Source organism: Acyrthosiphon pisum, chromosome A3, assembly GCF_005508785.2.
Source record: "Acyrthosiphon pisum isolate AL4f chromosome A3, pea_aphid_22Mar2018_4r6ur, whole genome shotgun sequence".
NCBI lineage: Eukaryota > Metazoa > Arthropoda > Insecta > Hemiptera > Aphididae > Acyrthosiphon > Acyrthosiphon pisum.
Genome location: NC_042496.1, coordinates 12,515,697 through 12,530,787, shown reverse-complemented (window position 1 = coordinate 12,530,787; position 15,091 = coordinate 12,515,697). Strand labels below are relative to the sequence as shown.

Here is a 15,091-nt window from a genome sequence, read left to right as displayed (position 1 = left end):
GCGCTCTATATGCACGTATTATACGTCGTGCTTCTCGTGTGTGCACGACACAAGAAGGGTCTTTGTGGGGCGTGGAGACCATCGGTGGCGCGGCGGCGGCTGCCAAGTATAATCAAACAAATGTACAATATTATTACATATATACATACCAGATACCTATTACCAAGGTACAGTATATATACATCGATAAAGCGCGTTTTGGTTATAGTACCTACTTGTTTGAACAGCGTTTTTGGTCTACAACCCTACATACAGTATAACTAAATAGTACATATATATATTATATTATTCTACCCAATTATATTATTGTTGTGAATTATATTATATCATTATGATGCGCAGTAGTCGCGATTTCAATATTGTAATCTGCTGATGCATGATAGTAATACATGTATAAATGTATTATATGCTTGTTTGGACGAAATATCTACAATGACGAATGCATCTACATCCGTCGTACTATTAAACTAAGTAGGTATATATTGTTAGCCTCCAATTTTATTAAAAGACATTATCAATTTATAGTGATACTATATCCAAAATATTTTTATCTTTAGAATGGTATGTATCTGAAACTATCTGTATGCTAAAACGATTAAATAAGAAATTATGCACCTCAAAAAATCAAGTAGTGCAAAATGTAAATTATTACATATTTTATTCGACATTATTTCGTGGTATAATTTGTATGTTTGTTTCCAAATCGAATGGTCTCTTGTGTTTGAATTTGCGACAAAGGCCATACCCCGCTTCGAATATATATGCTTTCATATTTATGTTGTCTCTGTGTTTGCTTAATTTGCCCCAAGTGACCTACAGGCTATAGTGATGATGATGTTACATAATCTATATTTTGTGTTCAAACAAATAATAGTTTTATTGTTCACTACATTCCATAATGTATTTGAAAACAGTAAATGTTTACCAAGTATAAACAAAATCGGTTCAATATAATATATTATATTTAGACATTTTTTCGTATTTTTAGTTTACCCCGTATACAACAAAATTTTTACAAATTATTATTACTTGCCTAATATTTTATGTATAGTACCTATTTAATTCGTACATAAATTAAAATATATCCTTTATCTATTGTTCCTACAAACTATATAATGTATGATATGTAAGGTACAATGGTATGATGGTATATCATAATATTATATATATAATTGTTAATTGTTAATAACTTGTAATATACTATTTTGTTTCTTTTATGGTAAATCTAAGTATCTGACGTCGTCAAGTATCAGTAAAATCATTTTATATTAGGGCGTCGAGCATATGTCGATATACCAACAACCGTGATGTGTAATCTCGCGCGCGGTATATATAATAATATTATATATTATTATATTTTGTATGGATTACAAACACGTACGTTTAAAAACAACTGTTCAGAATAATGTGCATTAGTATGTCAATCAAATGGCCGAACAAAACGTATTTTACCCCAATGGAACACACAAAAGCTCATATTATTCGACCAATGTTGCTTCCACAGTATTGACAAACAATTGGCAAACACGCGCTGACCGTTCGATAAACAAACAGCAACAGCGCACGCGGGACTATACGAACCCTATATTTTATATTGTCAGTAAATTGATTTGCTCCTGACGTATATGAGTCGGGGCCGTGACAAAAGATTCAAAAGAGCGGACGTAATGTTTAAATGTTTTCCATTTATTTATTTTTTAATTAACTAATGATCGTAACCGAGACGTTTCGAGTGTGTTAGCCATTATATCATGTCCGTATTATAATATGGGTCCGAGAATAATAACGCTGTTCAAATATTATAACGTTTCACGTAACAGTTGGGGGCACATGTGTGCCGGTGTATTCACTTGGGAATCGCACTGCAGCACTCCCACACGCGCGCGGCTTACAAAACGTATTCGGGGTGGAGCTTTTGCATTAGGAAAATAAAAATGAGATATAACACGGTCTAAAATGAGAACGATGGTAACAACTTACGGTTTGTGTGGCACGCGCATTTATTATGTGGAACTTATATACATTATATGTTCGAAATTACACATAAATATACGGCCGAGGGTGGAAAAAAAATTGCAATAAAATCTCGAAACAACCGATTGGCTGGTATAACGAACGCATGACGTATGTATATATATTTACACAGGCGATTGGAATAATGTTTACAAAAGTCTATTGTATTTATATCCATGTATTTCAAGAGGCAGTAAAAGTAGCTATACAAACACGCCTCTTCGATTGGCCGTCCATATGTAGTCTTGGACGTTATCCAAAGGAAACAATTTGCGGGTTAGAGCTCGGTTTCTTTTCGTTTATTTTTATTATCATTTTTTTTTCATTCTATAAGGGAAAAAAATAACGGCTTTTGAACTTTATACAAACTTTCGAGGACCCGTGACTGTTGTCGATCCCGAATGACATACAGCTTGCGTCGTTCAAGATGTGCAATAAATCTGTTCCCCTCGGCGTATACGATACATGTATAGGAAAAACACTACGAACCCAGGGAGGATATTGTATGAGCGTATATTTTTTAAAGTAGTGAAGAAACTGGTTATCTGTATGATACGCCACAACAGATGTATATAAAAATATGTATACCTAAACGTAATATCTCGCGGGAAAAAAATGTTTCGAAAAGGTCCTCTTACGTAACGTAGACATTTGAATAAAGGATTTCAATCACTATACTGGTCCCGGGGCAAAGTGAAATCTACATTTTATTAACTTTTTTTTTCTTATTATTTTTGTTTCGTATACAGAAGATAGAAGCGATAGCGGTAATTTATAACGGATTACTTACGGATGTTGGGGAGAAAGGGGTACAGTAAAGTTGGAATAATATATCGCTTTGTCCCCCGAGTATTCAGGTATAAAATAACTACTGTTGGGGAGAAGGACAAACATTTTCCCGAAGGCCAGCATTTTTCTCATTTTCAACCGTTTATTTACGAGGCTTTTTAAAAACAAAAGCGCTTGCTTTACTTCACGAGCTTTTTTATTTTTAATAGGATATTTATTTCACCAAAAATTCCTAAAAACGAGTCATATATAAATAATATAATAATTTACAGTACACTGTAAGTAATAATAGTAGGTATAGCGAATAGTAGGTACTTCATTGGACATTAAATAAAATTTGTATGTTTCTTCACAATTAATACGTTGCTAAAAATTATTTATATAGGTATATATCAAAATAATAAAATAGGTATAACTGATATGCTGAGTAGGTATATAGTTAGAATATAAAACTTTTGGAATCGCATAAATATTATTTTATTGTGCCTATACCTTTATATTATTATATTTGTTGCTTTTAAATTGATATTTTATATTAAATTGCATTGGTCAATATGGTTCTATATTGGATTTATTGCACTGGTCTATAGTACAGATTTATAATGTTGGGTTTTTCAATAATCGTGTTCATTTTGGTTAAACGGTTTTCTATATTATGTGCTGAGAAACTTTATTTTATTAGTAAGTATCTACCATTTTTCGTTTCGGCACATTTGTTTTTCAATCCAATAAAATGCTGTTCTTTGTACAAATAATAAAGGTACCTACGTCTATAACATCTAAAATGTATTTTCCGAGTTTAATGTTCAGATCATAAAAATAAAATGGATTATCCAAATATCCAATTGACCGTATCAAAGAATTAACAAACATACAACATGAATGCATTTTTAAGTTTACTTCTTTAGGTTTTGTACGTATACATTAAGAATAATGTTTTTTATTTCTTCTCAAACAAACATTGGAAACACGTTTTAAATTTAACTCTGGCTATTGGTTTCGGAAATGTAGAGCAACCACCAACTGCTAGTTCGACAGTGAATTATATATCTTGAAAATCGGTATATGTTTGGGCAACAGGTCAGAGGGATTCAAAACTAATGGATTTATTCGTAAAACGGGATCCAATCGTTATTTAAAGGTCCCGACGTCTTGCACGAGCCAGATTTCCCTTTACCTTTTATCCGGTCACAGGAATTCTCTAGAGAGATGGGCCTATTTCGAAAGCTCATCCGTTTTAGTTCTTTTTTCGTTTTGTATCTTGATTTCCAACTGAAAATAATAGCACGGTAGTTCTGTAAATGTTTTTTTTTACTTTTGAAGAAACAATCGATTTAATATACGAAATGTAACTACTTCGTTCTACTTGAGACTTTTAATATTTTATAGGTTCCAAATATAAATTATATATTGAAAATAATAATATATAGATTACAGTTAAGTACACCTATACCTATAATATGCAACTAATTAAATTATTATTATTTTTTAAAAATTGTATCAGTAAAAGTAGTGGTTATGAATATAATATACATTTTACATTGTAAGATGTCAACGTTTGAAATATTCTAAAACATTTGTACTTTTATAACCATACGTACCTATATAGTATAGTCATCTACAACATAATATAATGTGATTGGGTAGGTAATCGTGATTTGGAACTTTTGTTGTGAAACAGTACCTACGTCAGATAGAATCCAATAATTACTGAGTAGTCATATTAGTCATATTAGCAGTCATTATTATTAAAGTTTGCAAAGTTTGCTAAGTTTTCGTGTAAAATCATCCACTCCATAAATGTTTTAATAGGCACCTTTATACATTATACGTGTCGATTCACGTTTCGTTGAACACGTAGAAATACGTTTCTAAAATCATTGAACCGTTATAAATTAACCATATATTTTGTACATTATTATTTTATTACTAATGTTGTTGTTGTATTGTACGTTTGGAAGTCGTCATATGCGTCGTTTTAATAAGTATAATGTAATGTTATGGTACAGCTAATTATATTTTTATCGTTAAGGTGTCACCGGTGACGCGACGTATATACCAGGAGGTAGCTATAATAATATTTCATTGTGCGTGTACGATCGTATAAATTATATTATATTATAATATTATTGTGTTCAGCCGGGTCGTCTATATAAACATAATACTGTTTAAAAACATAATAATATCGTACACGTTTTGGAAGCATTTCTCGTCCTGAAACAATATTTGGATTCAATTACCGCGTAAATTGTTGCGAGTCATCGGGGCGTGCATTGTTATTGCTACACGGACACGATCAAGAATCGTCTCTATTTAGGGAGGATGGCTTCTGTGTGCGTATATTATTACGATGATGTACAACAGTCGTAGTAGGTAGCCAGCGCGCATATATTATAATTCAATATACATATTATATTATCATAATCGAACGTATGTGGTGGAAAGTCGACATAGGGAAACATCAGTGTTTGTGCGTGTGACACAGTTTCATTGTGTATATGAGATGGCCAACCGAACGCGTGCGCGACATACGGACAACGACGACCATAGAAGGCCATAATATATGTATATATTATTATGTAGCGGGCCGTGCACGTTATAATAATAATATTATAACATTATAATATATTATAATGGTATTCTTGTAACGACAACGTGACGGACCAGAAATCCGGAATAGGTCGAATGTCTTGTGCGGATGTCGGATGGGCGCGATCATTTATCCCAAAATCAGAAGGGACGGAATTCTTTCGGGAAAATTGAAAAAAAACTGTTATACCACCTAATTTGCCCGATTTTTTTCAATTGTGTAAGGACATGTATTTAGTTTTAAGACTAATCGACTAATCAATTTGAACAAGTAGGTAGTAGGTATGTAATTCAATTTAATATGGCTTTATTAGGACACTTTTTATGTTGATGGAAAACCATATGGGTACTTGCAATATTACATATTACTCATATTAGGCATATACCTATGTGTATGCTACCCTCAAACGTATACAATTTAATAATAATATATGTACCTATAAACGGTGTGAATATTATTTATTATAGATAATAAGAAGTGTCGATGCTCATTAATCGAGAAACTTTTAATACTAGAGATCAATTGATACGCGAGATGATAATGATAATAAGTAATAACATAGTAGTAGTCTTACATTACTTTCCAGCGTGTCTCGAGTATAAAATAGTAGTTCGTAAAATAATAATTACATGGAATTATAATTTTATTGATTAATAAAATATTATCGTGTCTGCAGGTTACCGCTGAATTAATAATGTACATTATCCCTGTACTTACTATGCGCACGTTGTATCAGTTGATTAAATCTTACTATATATAATATGTTATAATATTTAAATTGGATTCAATTAGAAATTGTAGATCCCGAGCCTAAGGCGCATGAGAATCGATCTTTGTGTTCGATTCAGTGGAAAAAAACGATTGTATCGGCCCACGCATCATTGTGCGTTATTAGATAAATGCTGATAGTGTAATTATTATTATAATAATATTATGTAGGTATTATCATAATATTTGTAACAAATACAAATTTCTAACAGTTTTCAGTTTATTACATAATAATAATATGTAGGGATAAGGAAAAAAAATTGGGAATCGCTTTTAAAATTCAATAATATACAGTTCTCGTGCACTATAATTTTTCCGTAGTATACCTAAAAGATTACATAGGTATACCTATGTAATGGGCGTCGAAAATATTACCGCACACATAGGCAGCAACTAACCGTCGTTGAACTATTATACATATCGCATATTGTCGATCTCATTAGTAATTACCGTATCGACGTTCGCCCGCTGTAAGATTATATTTTATAGGTTTTTTTTTTTTGTAATTTTAACTCGCACCGCCTATTTAAGGATAGTAAAATATCGTTGGCAATATTAGGTGTACAAAATTATATCTCGGTCGTCGACGTAACAGTACGAAACCAGTTATTCGCCACATTATAATTCATTTATTGTGTGTGTCGAGAGAACACGTGTTTTCCGAAACCTTAGGGAAAACGAGACGAAACACATCGCGTGCAGAGTGTAACCGTGTGTTTTAATAGCAATTACGTGTAATAAAAGAATTATTATGTACGCTTGTCGAACTCGCGCGCGGCGTTGCACACGGCTCTTATCGATACGGTCCGTACAATAATATACACACACGCCAGGTCTATATTATTATTATAGTGTACAGTTGTACACGTATAGGTACTATACCTAATATGTAAGACTACGGTATCCGGTTACCACCAGCTCTTGACTTGCCACCTTCTGCAGCCTCTCTTTGCGCTCTCGGTGAAAACAGTCAGTGTTGAGGTTGGAAACAAGTGGTCTCGTGGGAGAAATTTATGTCCGCCTGCCAATGAAGCGCTGCGCAGGGATGGGTACAATATTCGTTCTGCTTCGATCTTCCACATTCTTGTTGTATTGTAAATATTATTGTCTCGGGTTGTCCAAACTAATGTTTTTTTTTAGCGATTCTTTATCACGACAATCATACGGTTGCTTTTTTACATTTCCAGAAACCCCCGCTTAAATGATCCACGTGAGTGTTTTTATCGTAAAATTATTATTATGATGACAATATCAAAAGCACATTAATATCTTATCTGCCGGTATTTGATAAAAAATTAAAGAAATAAAAAACATTCTGCTGGCTATTGTGATGCTGAAAACTTCAGCGTTTCATATTATTGTAATATAAGTATCAGCTGTTTATGGAACGTTTCGTAGTACGTAGTATTGTTATGTTCCGTTACAATATTACACAATATAGGTATGATTATATTACATACAATAGATTTGTACGGTTTATCGGCGGACTGTGTTCAAATGGTTTAGCGTAGGTGGTACTTATCAGATTTATTTTCGTATACATTATCGATTTTGAGTTTTGTTCACAGTTTTCTTTCCTATAATTAATAATATTGTCAAAAGAAGTAAAATAACACCGTTGTGGTTTTATTTTTCTCGCGATTGACCGAGAGATGGATCTATACAGTCTATACAATATAACATTTCCCCCCTCTATTTTTTCCCGTGACACGTACAGTGAAGTGTCAATACCAATACACTGCACTCGACTTGGTTTAATGAAAGCTCGTCTTCGCCTCAGGGGAAATTTTTGGAAAAGCTCTGTCGATGTTTTTTCCCCGTTTTCCTCTCCTGGATGCGATGACAAAAGCCTAAGTATTAATTGCCTTCAGGGCGTGCAAAACCTCATCAACCGCACAAAATATGATACGTGTCGAAAATAGCAATAAGCTCTCTACGAAATACCGAAAATACAACTCATTTTAAACCTCTGCGTATATTAACCCTGCCGCTTCTTCTATGTAATAAGTAATAACCATCTTTGTCTAGTTGTGTATTTGCACGTGTTCATTATTAGGTGGTTCAAATAATAATACCAAGGATAATACTTACTGTTTGTTTTTGTTTTCTCGCAGATTACTATCGTGTCTGCTGCCCAACGTCGCGATTTCATCGCCGTTCTATCGAATACTGATCAGGTAATAATACAGAAAAAAAACTCGATTGTTTTAGTAATTTATTGGTTGTAATTTGATTTTTAATTTTATGCATGATATCATATTTGTGTATAATGAGGCGTTAATGAAAATTCCTAATTTTCTACGGCACACGTCTTATTGGCACCCTTGTGGCGTACGCTCAGCGGTTGATAATAATATATGCATAGCGCATTATGAATGTCATGTTCGCAATAAACGTCAAGGCACGGGCCTACGACAAAATATTTCGTCCAAAAAGGGGGGTAACCGGAATCCCTTTGTGCCGGATAATAATAATGCGGCCTGAGCTAGTATAAAAAAAAAAAAAAACATCTGCGATTAAATTGTCAACGGGGCAGCTGCGATTTAGAGACCGACCATTGACGAATAAAACCAAAGCCTTTTGTTTCTCCGAGGGATCCCTTTTTTTCGGTCACGGACCCACGTGGGTTACGCTCGTCCGTATACGTAGTATAGATTTTTTTATATCGGAAAACTGCCCTTTAGCTTTTGTTCGTATAGTTTTTAGTAATATTTTTTTTTATGAGTGGGCCTGGCGGCTGAAGCATTACCGTAATACCTAGTTGTTCAAATATTACTTGAAGTCACTAACCTTTTCAATTTCAAGTAAAATATGAATAAACATAATTAATTGTGCATACTAGGTGTATGGAGCTTATTTATTGAAGTAGTAAAGGGTTCTGACTGTTTATTTAAAGTGGCTATAGTGTAACGTAAGAAGCAATTTTTGAACATTTCAAATCGCTTGTTTCATCATATTTATATTTATTATTCGATAAATAATTCCTCTCAGAAATGAGTGAGGAGATGAGGGTGAATTTTTCATTTGATATACTTTAAATGTCATCCATACTTCCGTATGATACTTTCCATAGTCAATTTCCGTTTTGGAAAATGAATTTAAGTATATAAATTAATATTTACTTTTTATTTATGGAAGATGGATTAGATACGGAAATAACATCTGAATGACTTGTAAATTGAGAATTGACTTTCGAAATATATTATATTAAATTAAAACAGTTAAAATTTACCAATATTGTTCCGTTACATTTGTATTTTTAATGGATAATGCGTATTTAGTTTCATTCGACTATTTACTGTAATAATTATTGTATTACTAAATCGTCTCACTAATTGTTTTAAAGTACTAGACAATCTATGATTTGTTCATTCATTTGATTGTTATTTTATAAACAAATTAGTTTTTTATTTTTATTTACTTTGTGTTTGTACGTTAGAACAATGAAAAAAATTAACAAAGTTAAATAATTGTTAGAAAATTATAGTAAACATTACATATTTACATTACTAGGAATACTTATATTTAATGTGCTTGTTTATTGAGTTGTATTTTTTAAGTTTCAATTTACCAGTGATAAAGAAGTACTTCTACATCATAATATATTGTATTTTAATCTGTATAAACTATTTGTTAAATTAAAAAAAATAATCGAATATTAGTTTGACATGTTAAGTTAATTTTCTGGATATAGTGTCATGGCATATTATATCTTTTTAATGATAAATAATACTTAATTATTTATTTATTTGTCAAATTGTAATCGGTGAGAGGTAATATATTATATTTTGTGAAACCTCATTCGTTTTTCGACAGTGGTAACATTATTCATAACAGTTGATTAAAATTAATTATGGAAAGCTTTCGCATGAAAAAAATGCATAAATTATTTAATTCCAGCTATGTAAATTTGCCGACTCAGTTGAATAAAACATTTGTGTATTTTCTTCCGTGGCGGTGTCTAAAATATTTTCGGCTAATTTTCTAATGCCATAATATTCTATTCTACGCCGTCATAATGACGCTATACACACAGTCCGTATTATCGTGTACAGTAGGGTTGTTATTTTTCCGTTCTTTCTCTATTTTTCCAAAGTAATGAATGATGTGTATAATAATAGTATGTACGCGAAAACATTGTGCCAGGAGGGGCCAAACACAATAAATGTAGAACTCGAAGCAGAACATGCATAGTCAAATCCATTCCATTGTTGGGGCCTGTGTAATAATTTATGTCTGGTTGTACGTGTAAGCGTTATGGTGGAAATTTACGGCATTTAGCCCGTGTTTTGGCGGTTCAAACGTTACCCTGGGGCGTCACTAAGCCCGATGTACCGAAAGGTGTTGATATCGTATGGGGAAAAAACGGCAACATCACTATGGCATAATAAATTAGACATAATCCAATGGAATCGCAAAAACGGACACATCACGGTAAATTAAAACCACTAGCGAATTCGTTCGTTTTAGTGTACCGGAAAATTAAAAATTTCTACGCTGTTCGATTATCATTGACGCTTACCTATTATTAATTTTAGTCGATTCATATTGAAATATTATAACGCATAAGGTAAAAACTTGTTGCATTTAATGTACGACGATTTATATAATAATTAGGATTATTACCTATATCAACGTGAAAACTCCCAAGAATCGAATTAATATTTATATTAAAATCAATTCAAAGGTATAACAGTGTCATTGAAACAGCTCATCGTAGTACCATTTTTAATTTTGAAAATTCCAGCATTATTCTTGAAATGTGGACTCTGAGTATACTCATACAGATCAAAATGACATCAGTTAACGGGACCTTACAGGAATTTATAAATCTTAGTTATTTAATAAATTAATATTGAACATTTGTATACCATACATTATTGCATCGTTCGTGATTATTATATCCGATACAATGGGAAAAAAAATCAATTTATCAATGTCGTAGGAAAGGATTATCCAGCATAGGAGGAGGTCCTGGACATATTGAATCCCTTTGACTTGTATGATGCCCCAGAATGCTATCATGTTGAACGATGTGAACGCACATGACCCTCGGTGGGCCTGCTAGTGACCCCTACGCTTCGGCCAATATTCCGACTGGTGGACCGGTGGTCAACCCGCATTTAATCTAATAAAACAGTTTCATTGTAAACATCGAGCAGCTGACGCCCAAACTAGGTGGCCAGCCGCCAATAATAATAATAATAATTCTTTTGGACCTTTTGAATTGATTTAACAACGAACGTGAGATATGTTTTTATGAAAATAAAAGAACCCGGGACGAATCGAATTTTAAATGTGAAAAATATATATTACAGTGATAAATATATCAATTACATGTATACAATGATTTGTGTGTCTGGTTATCACAATGTACACGAGTTCGGAGCACACGTCCAATGTAACTCGACGCAACTATGATTTTATTGGGGTTATTGATGATTGCATTTAGATGTTGACCCATACCGATGGCCAATAATAATAATTAATTTTACTCTAGAAAATGTTGGTAATAATTCTTCAAGTAGAAAATTATATTATGCATACACGTGCACCTATATTTTAGATAATATTTATTCATTAAATTTTTTATAGTTATTGATGTTTTCGTGTCGTGAATATATTTTGCTCTTAGTGAACGAAGTTGTGGTAAAATATTTTAAATAATATTATGACGTGTCTGCCTATATTGTGTTAAAAAACACATTTGTATATTAATTATAATATATATATATTATGCATTTTTAGTAAGTGCAGATGTTGATACAATGCTCAAATTCTCTATAACACACTATATATTTTCATTAACGATTACCTGTCGTTGTTCCTTTTGTTGCTTTAGCCGTAGCAGAATCTGTGGCAAAATAAAATATGTCGTATTTAGGTATATATTATAATATAATATATCTTATAATATGCATCTGAAGTCCTAAATGCTGGTTCATCGCAATCCGGTTTTTAAACTAGTTTATTAAAAATAAATCTTTCAAACCCGGATAATGCTTATAACAATATAATATTTAAACATTTTATACAGCATTTTAGTACAATCTTATTGTAAAAGAGGATGTCTACCCAGAAATGCAATTTTGACTAATAATAATTGTAACATTGTAAATTTTTTAAAATTTACATTTGTAATAATAACCTGCCGATGTATCTATAATAATATTATATGTGTAATAATTTTTGTTAAACAATCGAAAATCAGTTTCAATTTAAATCAATTGCTAATAAATTGTTGTACACAAATGACAAATATGTCACCGTAAAATAATTTGTCGATTGGCCAATATATAAAATATATATAATATATTATTGTAGTGTTGTATATAATAATAATAATAATAATAAATTGTAGAAATACGTATACAACTCATCGTGTCTGATCATTTGATTGCGTTATTCATTTATGTCGGGGTGTAGGACTCGGGGTCAGTACGAGGTTAAAATAATATTATTCGGGCCGAGTTTTTTTGTTACGCGTACAATGGACATTATGAATTATCACAAATCGTAATATTGTGCGTCGGACGCGTCGCGACGTTATATTACAGTTTAATTTGCATAAAACGTCATTGCTATTATTGTCAAAACGATTGTATCTCTCGTTGCGCGCCCATGAGCACACGCGGCAACAAGAAAATCGCGTGTAACGAAATCCTCCAACGCAAAAGCGGTGTGTTATATACGGAAAACGTATATGTAATATTTTACCTGAGATGTGATAAAAACGCAACGTTAAATTATTATTATTATCGATACACACGAGATTATTTTTTATTATTTTTATCTCCGCGCTAAAAAATGTAATATTATAATAATATCACAATATTATAATATGAATTATTATTAAAACGCCCACGCGGGTACCACATGCGCGCACCTTCGGCGACGATTAAGCCCGTTTTGTAATGCGTTCGACGACAACGGTTAAGTAGGATATAATGCGCCTAACATGAATATGTCTCGGACGGTCAGACCAAGTCATCGGTCGTATCGCTCGTTGCGTCGTCTATAATAATAATAATGGTATAAGGTATCGCTTGCGTGTTTTCTTTCATCGGTCCACCATTTTTGGAATAAAATAACCATTAAAATAACGCATCGTGCTTTTTTACGCCCGGCTTATCACGTTCACCGATCGAAAGTTATGTTTATATTCAAATCCAAAAAGAATTATATTTTATTTTATTAAGATGTGTAAACCGTTGTTATCCCTCCTCCCTGCATTGCGACGGCCACCCGGTTTGTTTAAATCCCGTAAATAATGTTCTTTAATGAAATTGTCTTGCAAATTTTATTCATAAATAAACTAGAATTCTCATTTTTTATTTACTACTTTATTTATTTTCTTTTGTTACGTACACAAATCCTATGATTTGCTTTAATGCAGCTACGCATAATATATCGTAGTGAATATAATATAGCGCTCGTTCGCTGCGTGTGACTAAACGCATTGCAACAGTAACTACCACAAATAATAAATAAAAACGAGATTTTCGTCTTATCTGAAAATATTTAGTAGTAGTTTATAAAAAAAAATATTATAATAGCAACGTCAGAACACTCCGAACAGATATGTGTCGCCGAGTCACTTATATACTTATGACTCTACAATGCGTGTTTCATGAATATATAGGTATTTCATTGATTGTCTGGTGCAGATGTAATGTTTTTGGGGTTCGATCACACTATTGTTTATATTGTTACTTATCAACACGTACATTATTTTATGAGTTCGTAGTATCATAAACATAAATTTATTGACCATATTTTTTTTTGCTATCACCGGATACGCAGTACAAAACCTAATATATTTTATCTTGACATATTTTTTATTAGGATTTAAAATATAATATTTAAACTTCAGAAATGTACACTACATATTGTACTAGAACGATAAATAATATTATTATTTTACATTCACTAATCATTAAACATGCTTAATTTTACCATACTTTATTTAACTATTTTACTATACATTTTTAAAACATATTTTTTATTTTGTTTTTAATGTTTTTTTTATTTGTTTCTTACTGGTAATAATGGTATTTTAAATAATTACCAAAAATACTGGATATTGTGATATCGGATCCGGTGCAGATGCGTACGTCTCATTTGCGTACAGTCTATTTTTAGTTACAAATTTTCTCACTTGCGTACAATGTAATTACCCAGAATAACACCAATTGTCATTTGCGTACACACTCATTTCCCTTCGCACTTGGTCAGGCTTAGGACTGGCAGAATATTTTTCGTTTACACACAACCAGCTTATGGTTCCATCGTTATTTTTTCGATGTTGTCGGTATTGAAACCCGCTACCGTCAATTAAAGATGGCTTCTTTTTGGTTGTTTCGATTAATTCCATTTTAATATTAATAATAAATTATAGAAAAAAAAATAAGAATAAAATTGCTGTGGGCAGCAACACCGTTGTCCGTATGGTCATAGAATGATCAATGGTCATAGTATGGTATGGTATACTGTTCACACACTGATGTTACGTATCAAAAAACAAACGTATCAATCATACAATCGTAGATCAAATCCTATCAAGTAAAACGGTGCATGTATACAGCGAATCGTACGTCTTTCGATAAGATGATAATAGTGAAATAATAATAATGAAATAGCTTATAATATATATTTAGGCGACAAAAGTATACATAGGGAATGCCCACATTTTAAGCTGTGTACGCAAATGTGACTATAATTCGTTCGTGGTTTGACCTTCGATAATTGTGTACGCAACTGAGAAGAAAATCGCCGTGTACGCAAGTGAGACGTACGCATCTGCACCAACACCGTGATATCTACCTAATATCAGATACCGGTAATGACCGGTTTATAAAAAAATCGTCCGCCCTGGTACTTGTACATAATATTATGTAGGTAGGTATAATTATATTATTTTATAATAGTACA

The 15,091-nt window shown here is 32.3% G+C and overlaps 1 protein-coding gene across 3 annotated transcripts in view; it reads left to right on the top strand.

Moving 5' to 3' along the window:
* The window catches only part of LOC100162767 (discoidin domain-containing receptor tyrosine kinase B), a 134,919-nt gene that overhangs the window by 13,762 nt on the left and 106,066 nt on the right, over positions 1 to 15,091 (top strand). For 2 of the 3 annotated variants that reach the window (XM_003247965.4, XM_008189990.3), the window contains exon 2: positions 8,275 to 8,337. The exons of the other annotated variant lie outside the window; for it this stretch is intronic. The gene's annotated coding sequence lies outside the window, so the exon portion shown is untranslated. The remainder of the gene's footprint in view (positions 1 to 8,274; positions 8,338 to 15,091) is intronic. 3 annotated transcript variants of the gene reach the window in all.